This window comes from Mytilus californianus, unplaced genomic scaffold (genome assembly GCF_021869535.1).
Source record: "Mytilus californianus isolate M0D057914Y unplaced genomic scaffold, xbMytCali1.0.p SCAF_10, whole genome shotgun sequence".
Classification (NCBI taxonomy): Eukaryota; Metazoa; Mollusca; class Bivalvia; order Mytilida; family Mytilidae; genus Mytilus; species Mytilus californianus.
In genome coordinates this window covers 35,618,338-35,633,380 of record NW_026262582.1, presented here as the reverse complement: position 1 = coordinate 35,633,380, position 15,043 = coordinate 35,618,338, and the positions used below count along the sequence as shown (strand labels likewise).

Sequence of the window (15,043 nt, the reverse complement as noted above, 5' to 3'; positions counted from 1 at the left end):
AATCACTCTATAAATAACGAGCCATCGAAACGTGACGAGAGATAATTATAAACAATTATTTCATCTCTTCATGACCATCAACGGGTCCTTTGTGGTGTCCATGTGGTCTACGCTGTTTATCTTCAATAATCCATAGCCGGTCAACACTGATGTTGTGAGTTAGAACCCTTCTCGGAGCAAGTGCGTCTGACTTCTATATCTTAATTGACGATAAATTGCAAGTTTTCCTTTCGACAATCGGTGGTTTTCTCCGTCTTCCTCCTCCAATAAAAACTGGCCACCACGATATAGTCAAGAACGTAGAGTTAAACACCAACAATCAATCAATCATCATATGGCCATCATAGGAAGTCTTATCGCTGTAAAGCCAAGATCGATGCCGAACTGAAAAATTGTCCACCTTCATCAGGAACGATCAAACCTCACCATTTGAAACTAGTAAGATAACAAAAATACCGAGCTGCATGGAAATTCAAAACGGAAAGTCCCTTATCAAATAGCAAAATCAAAAGTCAATACATCAAACGTATGGAAAACAACTGTCATATTCATTACTTGGTACAAGGATTTGCTTATGTAGAAAATGGTGGATGAAACCTGGTTTCATAGCTAGCTAAACCTCTTACTTGTATGACAGTCGCATAGAATTCCATTGTATTGACAACACTATGTGAGGAAACCCAAGAGACATAAAAGGTAGAGATGTCATTTGAAAGCCAGGGATGTATAAATACACAGAAACGTTAGGAGGTGAAACATATGACATGAAAAACATAAAAATAGAAGCTCTAAGAATAGAAATATTCACGTAAAGGTATTTTTGACAGAGGGAGTTGGAGTCTTAGTTTCTAAATATTTTCTTCACCTGTCAACAAAGACTTTTAGAAAAATCTGAGCTGATAATACCCTCGGGGACTTTCAGTCCACCAGCAGAGGTATCGACCAATTGCTAGTAAATGAAATAACACTTTATAAATTTTGTGCGTCAAAAGTGTTTTTCCTAAAAAAATTTCATTAGGAACGCTCAAATATAAATATTTGAAAACCAGGGATGTAAAAATTTTTTTTTTAAATTTAGTAGCGTTATGATAAAATGGACCTATATAAAGCCAAATAGATAGTAAATAGATTAATTAGAATCACACAAATAAGTTTGATGTGATCACGTTTCTCCAACATTTTATATTTTTATATACATGTACAGGTAAAGAATTTCTTGTTGAGTTACAGTAAATCCCGCTGAAATGAACTTTTTAATAATACATTAATAATACTAAATGAAAAAAGTCAAAATTATAAAAATATATATGTTTATTGTATTTAAGAGCATTAATATCATACAAACAACAGAATATTTTTTTTTATAAACAATATAAGCACTAATAGAAAAATACTTTAGAAAATCTTGAAACACTCTAAATTGAGGGAAAATTAATAGCATAATTCAACCAAATGAACTATTTAATAAAATAATAATAATACCGAATGAAGGTCAAAATTAGAAAAGTATATATATTTATTGTACCAAAGAGCACTAATATCATACAAAAACAGAATCATTGATAAACAATATAAGCACCAATGAACAATTCATAAACGACATGAATGTTATTATGCATGTACTTTCTAAACATATTGAGTCTTTTAACAAATTGTCAGTACAATACACTTCACACTACTGTCAAATTTCCATGTGGAGGAGGAAGATTGCTTGGTAAGCGTAGTCCTCCTGGACGGTAAGTTCACATTGAAAAAAAGCGTTCTTTCAGTGTTGATAGTCTGCTGTTGATGTTTCTGTATTTCAAAAATCTTGGTCGCTGGATCCCGCCTGCTGTTACTTGAATCTGGTTGGCTTCTGTGTTGGCTTGTGTCTTTTTAAGGAATTCCATCAGGATGTAGATGTTTGGGTGCGCATCGTTGACGTACTTCTTGAGTTTGCTGTTCAATCCATCTAAGTGGTTGTTGATGCGTGGTCCCTCGTTGTTGAAATGTTTCCAGTGTTGGCGGTTGTTTCCTTCTACCCAGTACTCTGTGACAAACTCGGCGAAAGTGTTTGTGTCGATGGTGATCTCTTCGGCGTCTTTTAGTGCTGTTAACCACACATCTTCAACTAGCTCTAGTGGGACAAGGGATAACACTGCTGCACGTCTTACTAGTATTCGTAGGTCTTCTTCTTCTTTGTAAGCGGTGGCGAGTTCAAGATTCTGAGTTTTCCTCCATATGCGTTGAGTTAAGTGTTAATTAAAGCAGCCTCTCAGTGTGATGTTGGCGAATGCTCGTTTGGCGGAATTGAAATAATAATATTATAATTATTGTTTTAATATAGTATTGATTAAGCGTCATGTTTAATTATTATACAATAATCTTAATTCATAAATATCTTTATTATCATAATTGATTTATTTCTTCAACAAATTGACGAACCCCGCTCGTGCGGGTGCACTCGACTCTAATCTTAATAGACTTGTAATTTTTCACTTCCCATCTGAAACAAATGGGTTTTTTTAAGATATAAAACATTTCACATGTATTTAGAATAAGCGTACGCCCCCAAAAGATAAATGATCGATTCATATAATGAATACATTGAAATAAAAGGAAAATGTTTACTGCTAACTGTATAAACCTGGTCATATTTACCAGCTTTAAAAAAAGGTGGGAATAGGAGGAATGAACCGTTTCACTATACCTTCCTTAAATAACAATTTTTATTTTTATATAAACACCAAGCCCATCTATTGTTTGAAACTTGTTGGACAAACGTGAGTTGGATTTTTCAAATGTTGGAGATTCGTGACTAAACCATAAGTTTATTCAACTGAGTTATACCATCATTATTTAGGTTTTTGTTAGTAAATATTAGTACCACCAGTTTTTATATTATATTCTATTATTTTCTTGATACAAATTTAAAGATGATACATATTCGTGATAAGTTCTTAATCATACACATTTGTGTAGAGCACCGACAAGCAAAGTCACAACTCGACATGCATTCTATTGCTCAACCACCTTTGACAATTCTCTTCTTGATCTTTATTTTAACTGAAATTAGACAAATTACATATTACAAAAATTTAAAGAAAAATGTTTATATTTTAATTGTGTTCTTAGAAAATAATCAACTCTCCTCTAGATCTTCTAGAAGGAAGTTTTTATTTATCATGTTGAAATATTTTTATCTCATATAATTATATAATTTATAAATTTAAATGTTGTATTTTACACTACTTCAAGCTTTGAACGATCTCATGGTTGACTTACGTATATAAATAGGGGACAATCTCTGAACTATTCCCAAACGACACTAAAACCCTTACTAAAGTTGGTCATTTGTTTTACTATGGGAATGTCTGGTCTGAATAGCTACTATACATTAGCGATGAATCGTAAACGGGGAGTTTTACGCTCTACGCACCGAAATTATTTTGCAATAACTCTATGAGGAATTCATAGATAGCCTGTTGCACTGCAAAATATCTGCCTCTATACAAAATACTTTCGTTTTCAAATGGCAGTCCAAATTCTCTACCCTTCATCACGATCGACCAACCATAAAAACTAACCTATTGTAGCATTTTTTGTTGGTTCATCCTCTGAATATACATGAAATATTTTCCGTTTGATTTTAAGCATGCAAAAATCAAATTTTTAATATGTTTTTGTTTATATTTATGATTGCCTTTGCTTGTTACGCACTGATTTTTCTATAATAATTGTTTAGATTTCCCGCAAAGCCCAAGGTATAGTTAACTGACAAAATAATATTTTGATAAATAAGAATGAAAAAAAGACCTCTCTTAAACTAATATAAGAATACGATTATTTCTTACCTTCAGTCCCAGGATTTGGCCCTAAAGTTTGGTTGATTTCGCCACCAACTTTCCATCCTTTTTCTTAAATTTACCTCTCCTTGGATGCCAATACCTGCAAATAGAAATATTCATTTATCTACAATAAAAAAAATGCGAAATTCAAGATTACAAAATGCAATATGTAATTTCTTGACTTTTTTTCTCATAAAAAAAACAAGTGATGGAAAAGAATTAAAAGTTATCTATGACCTTTGCGGTTTGATCGGTGTTTCTTCAATTAGTAAAAAAATCCATTCGTCATTACGGGCCTTTGGATAGCACTTTTCGTTAAAAATTGTTAATGACAATATTCAGATCGCCAGTAATAATGTTGCCAGCCGGATTATATACGAATGGGGACCCAGCACAGGTGCAATCAGGAAATTTAGAAAGTCGTCAATATTGAGTTCCCTACAGCACGTTGTTTGTAATTGAAAATTTTAGTCACATCTAGTTTGGTATAGGTGCAAAAGATGATAGATGCAAACTGATATTTAAAGTAGGAGAGTATTTTCGAGTGAACTGATTTTTGTTGAAGGATATTGCCCAAATTGATAGCATCGGGACATTTGTTGGCATGAAAATCTTTTCAAAAGGATCTTTTCTGATTTCATCTTTTCCAATGCGAATCGATTTGAAAAGTCTTTGACTCGCAATATCTGACATGATAGCTGTAAGTTTGTTTTAGTTTGTATTCGTCATTGAATAGACTACTTTCGAGTTATGTCCTTTACCGGGAAAAAAAATCGTTAATTATGCGCGCCTTTGTGACGTCATTTACCAGATAGAGGGTATCGCCTGTATCCTTGCACTATTAACGTTTATCATTGTGCAGGATACACTAGAAATAATGTTTGTTCCGTAGGTACTTAATCACAATTCCCTAATGCCAGCAGTGCTGATTGTCAATGATAAGAATTTCATTTGTCGAATAATTTTTGCAATATAGCATCATATTTTTCCAACCACTCGCTAAACATGAGAACGGAAGTGCCGACGCCCCTTAACGCACGAATGATATTCACTAAAACCAAAGTTTTTGACGCAAAATGCAACGAACTCGAAAGTTGTCTATTGGTTCGCACATTATCTTGTTTCGGAACTAACACAAATCTGACCTATTTTATAGACATGTGAACACTATAGGTTAATACCTTACATGTTTCATTGCTTGCTCTTTTTTGAAAGGGCTACAACATGGTAAAATCTAGTCAAAATTATTTTGACGTCTTGAAAGGCTATTTTAATTTTTTTTTCTATGACGCAGGAAGGCGTCACAGAAAAAAATTAAGATAGCCTTTCAAAACGTCATAATTATTTGGACTAGGTTAAATCAAACTTGCAATCTTGGGAGTTTGGCGGGCGACCATGTGACCTGACGTCTCATTTAAAAAGGACATGTGAAAGTGTTTACACGGTTTCTGCAGTATTTTATCTGCCTAAAAATGATGAAGTGGTTACCCCCTAACAAGTTATAGATACTATCACCAATATACTAATAGAGCCATTTTCAAAATGACGATTAGCTGCAAATTTGCCTGATGCTCCTCCAGTGTGTTCAAAAGTTATCTGCCCTAAAATAAAGATTTCAAGATATAAGAACAAGTTTCGTTCCATAGAATAGCAACATAAGTACATGTGTCATCAATGTCTGAAATAAGGGATATCATTTGATGCTTCCTGTTTAAAATATGTCCTTCCCGGTTTCATATGATAGCTCCTGTCATACTGATTCAAAAATATATGGTTTCTATACTTTGCTTGAAATAAGGGAGATACATTGCAGCCTCCGTTTTACAAAAGATCATTCCGACTTAACATTTCAAGGTGATCTAACAACCTAATGCAGTAGACGCCATAGCTTTATCATGTATAAATATGAATTTATCTCAAAGGTCAAAATCTAGAACGTCCAATTAAACTTTGACATTGACCTAAATTTCAAGGCCATACAATAAGAACCTAAAATGAAAATACCATAGGTCTCTCCTTTATATTGTCAATGAGTTATATCACCATGCAGCTACATTTTGTAATGTCAAATATAAGAGGGGATACGTTACCTTTCAAACAAATTGTATGTATTGCGACTTATCTTGCCTCTTGTATATTTCTAGGAATATAATTGGTTAAATGCAACCGCGTGGAGACCATGTATATTCCATATTAGGTAGTAGGGTTCCATATTAGGTTAGTAGGCGGGGTTTATTTCAATACACGGTTAGTAGTGGTGTAACGTCCCTTTACAAAATCAACACGGTGTGGAGGAAAAATCTGAAAGGTTTCAACAAACGAAGAAATTGATGATAAACGATTGAAATAAATTCATAAAACACGTTTAAAGCTAATAAGTTGTTATTATTGGTATTTGTTTTTGTATAGAACAATGGAAGTAGGTTCTTAATACTAACGGTATTGAAGATTTGATCACTTTGATAGGCCACTTGTCTAAATATCACATGTTAAGATAGTCGGTAAGATAAATTCGTTACATAGTGTGCTAGTGACCTAATACGATATATATGGGGTCTGTAAATTCCAAATGGGGTGAGAGCAAAGCTCGAATACCCATATGGAATTTACTGACCCCATTAATATTACCTTCTATAGATTTATGGGGATATGATTGGTTAATCGACTACACGTGGTGACCATATATATATTTCATATAGGGTGTCCTAAAAAATACATGGTAAGTTACCATATACGGTTAGCAACCATATGGGGTTAGTAAGGGGTTATTTCCCTTTTAAAACAAAAATGACATCTGAAAGGTTTATTAATAAACAGACGAAGAAACTGGTAATAAACGATTGAAATACATTCATAAAACAAATTTAAAGCTAACACGTTGTTATTGTTGGCATTTGTTTTTTGTACAGATAAATGGAAGTAGGTTCTTAAACATGTTAAAATTAAGTATTGAAGTCTTTTAAATCACTTTGATAGGCTGCTAGTCTTAATACCACATGGGAAGATAGTCGATAAGATGAATTCGTTACACGGTGTGCTAGTGACCTAATACGATATATATGGGGTCAGTAAATTCCATATGAGGATTCGAGCTTCGCTCTCACCATACAGCTAATCAAAATATAAGAGGGGAGAAAGTGTCAACGTACCCTTTCAACCAAAGTACATGTGTTGCAACATATCGTAACTAAACATTTAGTAAAAATATTTTGTCGATATCTTATCACTTTCGGCTGACCTTTTCAACGTAATGTGTCTACCAACCTTATGCAAAAGACCCCATAGATTTATCACCTATTAATGTGAATTTATTGCAAAGCTCAAAACAAAATGTCAAATTTGTTTTTGACCTTGACCTAAATTTCAAAAGTAAGAACCTCAAATCAAATGACTCTTAGTCCCTTCTGTATATAGTTAATGAGTTTCAATATTGCTAATTTCAAACAAAAGAAGGGAGGAAACTCCTATTAAATTTCGACGAAACCTTTTAACCAAAATATATATGTTAAGACATGTAACAGCTAACGGTTTATCTAAAATATTTTGTCGCTATCTTGTATAGTTTCTTAGAAGAAACAATAAAATCAAAATTTAAAACATGACCTTTGACCTTGACCTCACTTTTATTTTGGTGGACCAATGACCTCAATATATGGTTCTAGATACTTATACATTTAATTTATGCAAACAAATTGCTACTCTCGTTTTTTTACTGTCTATTCTGGTGGACTTTTTCAAGATCTTACAACAATTGAAGGTCTTCCCACCTCAAATGGACATATTTTGATATGAAGATATTGCTTAGTGTTGAAAATGTCATTTCTGGTATCAGATGATAGCTTACTGAAAGATGATTCTAAAATAAACTATGGTGTCTTTACTTCTTTGCTTAAAATAAGGGAGATAATTTATACTTCAAGTTGGAAAATATCACTACCGGTATCATATAATAGGTGACTTGACATTGATCCCAACAATATATGGTTCAAGATACTTATACATTTAATTCATGCCAAAAAATTGCTACTTCCAGTTTTTACGGTCATTTCTGGTAGACTTTTTCAAGGTCATATGTTTTCCTACCAAATACAAAAGACCTTATGGTTTTATCATATATCAATATAAATTTATATCATTCGTCAAAATCTAGAACATCAAATTTACTTTTGTCCTTTACCTCAATTGCAAGGTCATAGAGCAAGGACCTCGAATCAAGAGACCCGATGTCTTTACTATACATGGTTGATGAGGTTTTTTTTTTCACAATACAGCTCAATTAAAAGATTACAGGGGACGAAACTCTCATTAAATGTCAACGCACCTTTTATACCAAAACGTAACGAAATGTTGCAACTCACCGTTTAGTAAAAAATATTTGGTCGATATTTTGTACGGTTTGTGAAGAGAAGCAATAATTATCCAAAATCAAAAATTAGAACTTGACCTTGACCTTTGACTTTTTTTTGGTGGACCAGGGACATCAAATCAAACGACCCTAGATCTCTATAACTTTTGGTTTACCAGTTACAATTACATTTCACTTATTTCAAATAAAAAAGGGGAATTTACTCTCATATGGAGTCCCGGGAAAGCTTCGGTCATTATTATACGTAAAACTCTGAGGATATAACGAGCAATTTGGAAAAACAAATGTATCCGTTTCTTTTACTGTTGGGAGAAAGTAGTCATAAAAAGAAAAAAAACAGTGTTTGAGGAGATAGGTCCTACAAGGAAATGTGTTCGGTTTAGCGTTGTCAGTTTGAAAAGCTCCATAACTGTTCAATATCATAATCAAATATATAAACGACCTAATTTGAAAAAAAACAAAACAGCTCGAGAAAAACATTAGGCGGAAGAAAATGTTTTTAAAACCAATTGGACAGAGAACAATTGAACGTCTATCCACCCTAAATGGACATAACATGATTAACCCCGCCACATTCTGTATGTATGTGCCTGTCCCAAGTCAGGAGCCTGTAATTCAGAGGTTGTCGTTTGTTTATGTGTTACATATTTGTTTTTCGTTCATTTTTTGTACATACATTAGGCCGTTAGTTTTCTCGTTTGAATTGTTTTACATTGTCATTTCGAGGCCTTTTATAGCTGATTGTGCGGTATGGGCTTTGCTCATTGTTGAAGGCCGTACGGTGACTAGTTGTTAATTTCTGTGTCATTTGGTCTCTTGTGGAGAGTTGTCTCATTGGCAATCACACCACATCTTCTTTTTTATATATACATATATATAGACAGCAGCTCTCTATTATTGAAATCATGATAAAAAAGTATTGTATCAACTGGGAGATACGTAAAACTATAATTTCAATAGTTACATAGAAATGGAAAGTTCATAACGCGAAAAATTGAAGTAAGAAAGACTTTCAAAAATAATACAATGTGTGACAGTCTTCGAAAACATGTTCGATGTTAGCAAACAAAACATGGGAGAATGAAGACATAGAAGTGAATAAATCAATATGCTGGGTGTATTTCAAAGACAAACACACAATGACATTATCTATATATATCATGCATCACATGGCCAAACAGACGTTTCCGACTGATTTTAACAGTTTGTTATTATGTTGTGCTGTAATAACAATTTCCCAAGTTAGGGAGAGTTTGAGCACTAGAAACTATCTTTAATAATTTTCTCTATCAAATTGTGTCATATTTTTCATATCAGGGCCTTTTATATCCGACTTTACGGTAATTTTTTTTCTCATTGTTGAAGGTCGTACGGTTGAATATCAAAATCCACTTCATTTCAACTTTTGTTGGATAGTTGTTTCATTGGCAATCATACCACATCTCCTTATTCTTATATTAAGTTATAACATTGCCTCATCATGTATGTGTCTGTCCCAAGCTAGAAGACATTCATTCAGTGTTAGTCGAAAGTCGCTGTCTATCGTATTTTTTGTTTTCGTTTATTGTTTTGTACATATAATAGGCCTTGTTTTACATTTGTCATGTCGGGACCTTCTATAGCTTATCTTATGGGTTTTGCTCATGTCAGGATGCCGTACGGTGACCTGCAGTTGCTAACATTCACGTATTTTGGACTCATTAACGATGATGCTACATCTCCTTATAGTTATATATGATTGTCATATGAGAGAAATTTATACAGAACACAGTTTTCTATTGTTGAAATGTTTGGTCAAATTATATGCAATCTTGATAAACGATTGTATTTGGAACTTGCGAGATTCATGTTGGTACGTTTCGAACTCTTTGGTTATTCAGTTACTACTCGTTTTGGACTTTTTTAATTTCCATACAGATATGCAAAGACTTAATACAAGATAGAAATTACTATTTGGGTAAACAGTTGCTACTCTTTTGGTTGTTGTCATGCAAAGACCAAATACAATAAAGAAATTACTCTGCATTTAATAACAAACTATAAGTATAAGTGGTAAGTTGCTACTCTATTGGGGTAAAAATCGTGTTGAACTTTTTTTTTTATTTTCATGCATACAGACAAAGACATGATGATGGATACAGTTACTCTTTATTTCATAACACAGCACTAGAGATCATATCAGCACATATTCACAAGACAGTTCTTCATACATCTAACCGTTGAATTTCTGCAAGCATAGGCACATCTTGACATGCAGACAGTTGAGGATCTCTTTTTACCCCAGGACTTCGAGAATGAAATTCCACCTTTGAACAAAGTGTAATTGTTAGTTTAGTTTACAATATATTTATTTGAATACACTTTATACTTTCAAACTGATTGTAATTCTGTTGTTTTCAGTATAAGACTGTTTCAGTGTGTTTATCAAATGACCGTTTAAGTTTGTGTTTATTATAAGACGGTTTCAGTGTGGTTATTGTACGATCATTTCAATGTGTTTATTATACGACCGTCTCCGTGTGTTTATTATATGACCGCTTCAGTGTGATTATAATACGACCAGGTCATTTGTTAGTATGATAATAGGCTTATAATCATATATTATAAGAGCCGAATCCTTTGGCTTTCTTCTCTTTTTCTGTGTCTAAAATTTTGGTGCAGTTCATTATAGGAATATATTACATAAGCTATATTTGACAAAACCTATCGGAATTTTAAATCCTCAATGCTCTTCAACTTCGAACTTTATTTAGTCTTTTTTAAATGTTTTGATTCGAGCGTCAGTGATGAGAATTAAAGGGAAATGGGATAAACTCATTTATGACCATCTCAATAAAAACAGCACCTTCTTCGATAATATTTTTTATAAAAATGCACTCTTATACTCCGTTGCAATATTACATAATAACAAAATGAATAACAAAAATGCTTAAAAACTTAAAATATTACTTGAGAGTCAGTATACATGTAAGTATTTATGCAGCAGAAGAGTACACTGTCTTCAGTGTCAAAGACTTTTAAAGAGTGTAGTAACGAGCTGCATTGTTTTGAATGAATTCCCACTTCATTCTCATGTGTATTTAGATGTAATTTCTAACAATCTTACCTCCTGTTCCTCCCCCAAAATTATGATGAATATGTCCACCAATACGCATTCCGTTTCCAAGATTATAACTACCGCGAAGACCAGCGCCTTGAAAGCAAAACTCAGAAAAAATAAAATGAGAACAAAATATTTCCATTAAGTGTTTTGCATACTTTTTTCATCTACTGGGGATTCCCTATTTTCGTAGGTACCCATTTTCGTGGATTGAGGAAAAATTGTATGTTCATGGATATTTGATTTCGTGGATTTTCCAAAGTTTGAAAACTAGCTTGTAGAAAATCTGTACTTTGTAGAACATTAATTACGTAATTCACCAACACCAACGAAACCCACAAAAATTGGTACCCCACGAAAAATGATAAATCCACTGTATATGTGAGCTGTGTCGGACGGAAATCGACCTTTTGCAAGAGCATGTATACATTTACATGTTGATTTTGGAACATTCAAATACGAAATAAAAGATAAAGTTTGGTCTGTTTTGTAGGGTTCTTACATCAACTCAATTTTCAAACAGTTACATAATTAACATAGAGATTTGTTCAACTCGAAATAAGCTAACGTATGTATTTATATTCATTTGCATAAGGTCGATTTCCATCCGACAAAGCTCATGTATAAACAGTAGAAGGGAACGACCCGATAATAAACAATGATCATCAATATAAAACTGAATACAATTCATTTCTTACAAATGTTTCAACTTTCTTTGCTTTCACAGATATTGTATATGGATTGAAACGAGAAGACTTTATGTTTTTACGTCAGTGATTTAGGTAAATGTATTGCATACCACTCGTACATACCGTCTATTACCCGGCCTCGGCCGTTTAAGTTACCATGAACGTATCCACCGATATTATGACCTTTATTAGATTTGTAATTTGCTCCAACGTTTCCAGATAAACCTCCTGTGTGCTGAAAAGTTGGCGTCCCTAAAACATGTAAAATATATCATATGTCAAATTGACACTCGGCAAGGTTTATCATTTATCAACAGTTGTTAGACAGTCTAAATAAATATTTATTTGGATAAATAGTAAAATAAAATACAGCATTATACATGAAATCAATAGTATTAAAAACATATGTAAAATGGTAAAAATGAAATAAAGTGTATCATTATCTGCAATAAATTTGAAAAATGTGATATAACAATACCAAATGAGCATAGAAATACGGTGTTATGTGATGATAGAGCATTCACATTTTGAATCAAAACCACCATAAAAAAAAATAAACGAATATACTAAGTCGTTGTTGACTGTGACGATTCATGCACAGCTTCAAAGGAAAAACGAAGAAACCAATGATTTCAAAACGTCAGAGCAACACCATACTGCAAATCAGTGACCAAATTTAGTTTTGCAATTCTGCTTCACAAGAAAAGTAATTATTGTATTATGACAATCCTATAAAACTTCTAGATTCGCGAACACTCTGAATGAAAATACTGACATGTTACGTTTTATCAGAATACCTTATATATCATGCAGGACCATGTTCATGAGTTCTATTTATTTTATTTTTTAAGCTTTACGGTCAATGATATAACGCAAATTTGAAATATATCGCGCTTAGAGATACCACTAACGATACTTTTAAAGATTCCATTGAAGAAACCATAATCAAAAAGTAAAATCCTATCACTAAATCGGTATAATACATTCAAATAAGTAAATCTTTTGTAGACGAAACACACGTCTGGCGTCCACACTTTTAATCCTTATATCTATAATTAGTTTAAAAAAACAATAAAAATCGTTAGAAAGTATAAAAATTCAACAATTGTACTGTACAAGAGAATGAGTTCCACAAGTTACTTCAAATATTTCAAAAGCAATATGATATAGCTTCATAGTTATCAAACTTACATCTTCCTCTCTTGACCAGATCATTTGTTTCATCGTCGAAGTTGTCATGATTTTGCGCGGAAGCACAAGCAACCAATACAAGACATAACAATGGAATAATCGACATAATTTCCTGAAAATATTAATATAAACAAAACGTATTTAAAATTCATAGTTTGTTGCTTGACTTTGCTTGTACCTATCTGGTAAGAGATGATAAAATTATGACATTCATTCATGCATGAAATGCATGTATTGTAAGTCCAGTAATGTGTAGACCACCAATGGTCTCCTAGAGATAATTGAAACATTTACTGTAGTACAAATATTAATTAGTCTGTTTAATATTCAAATTTCAATATATTTCAACTGCATGCTAAATTTCGATGTGAAATACAGGGGAAGTTTTCTTTACCACTTTGAAGGAAACGTAACCCCTTGAAAAACGAAACACTTTTAAAAAAGTACACAGTTGAAAACATTTAGCATTTAAAAAATCTACTTTAAATTATAGTTTATGTACATACTTACAGCGACTTACAGTTCAACGATACAAAATGAACACTTTACTGATATACTGTGGAAGTACATTTATATAGGGATGCGCATGAATGTTCTCGGTAGAGAAAAACACGTTCTGTATTTGGAATTAGCTTCGGTTATTGCCCATTCCAAGTAGTATCTATTTCGAGTTCATATTATTTCGTCGTCGATCAATTACATGTGTCGAGTCAATTAATTCACGTTATCACAAAAAGCTGACAGTTTATTAAGGAAAAAACTAAAACTAATTGAATATGCATCAGTGTCGAGATATGATCTTTTGATAACATGGTCCTTCAAATATCTATCCGATGCAAACGTTTATAAAATTTGATGTTTCTTTTGACGAATTTGTAATATGATTTGTATGAACATGTCCTTTTTTTAGTTACCGACGTAATCAAGTTGGTTTTGCGGCAATCGAAGTTAGTTCTTAAACAAGTTAACTTGTGAAAAGGGTATTGAAGGTTTTTACTCAGTGGTAAATATCACATGAACAAAAAAAAATCAGTCTTTTAGATAAATTATTTACAGTAACTATACTATATGTTGAACATATAGTTATATAGTATAAGGTTAACAAAACTGTGAATTGAATCTTTTTGTTTTCGATTGGAAAATTTTCGACAACAAAGGATTTTGACGTAACATATGTTAATTAGATGTTGAAATGTTATATGTCAATATACATACAATAATGTTTTACTTGTAGTTATTATCAATATTTAATTATGACATTTTTATTTTTATAAAACAAGAGTTAAGGTCATCGAACTTCACATAATCGATTTTTTAATTTCTAGTTCAAAGAATTGTTGGCAACATAAAATCATTGTATAATGAATTTAACACAAATGCCGCCATTATCGATTCCTTGATGTCACAAACATGTTAACATTTATTGTAATAGTTGATAACTTAAAATTAACCTTAAAGAATTTAATTTTGTTATTGGTTTGCTTTCATTTTCATAAAGTTGTACCCTCTAATCACACCTTAAATATTTAAAATGAATTTTCAGTCTATAATTTTAATTTCTTTTATTTAATTTTGTTATTGGCTTGCTTCATTTTCGCAACATTCTCCCCACTAATCCGGGGATTGTATGATAAGATCAAGCTGACCATTTACTCTTTTAACGGAGAATTTCTGAACAGTCTTAAATGTATCATTTAAGGATCTCGAATAAAGTTCATCCAGACTTTTTTTATCAGTATCACTTCTGTGTTGATTTGGATCATTATTGAACTGGTCAAATTTATAAAATAAGCTGTTTAAAAAAAAACTTTGAACTGTTTGAAATACTGAGGTTTGTCTACCACAGGAAACTATTACATTAACTGTATTT

General features: G+C 32.4%; 1 long non-coding RNA gene across 1 annotated transcript; it reads right to left on the bottom strand.

The window, feature by feature from the left end:
* Nucleotides 1-10,322: 10,322 nt before the first annotated feature.
* On the bottom strand, nucleotides 10,323-13,786 carry LOC127719076 (uncharacterized). Its single transcript, XR_007990152.1, has 5 exons — nucleotides 13,684-13,786; nucleotides 13,174-13,285; nucleotides 12,106-12,234; nucleotides 11,300-11,386; nucleotides 10,323-10,499 (listed from the first exon to the last, which is right to left on the bottom strand). It is a non-coding gene; the product is annotated as an uncharacterized LOC127719076 (long non-coding RNA).
* Nucleotides 13,787-15,043: the final 1,257 nt, after the last annotated feature.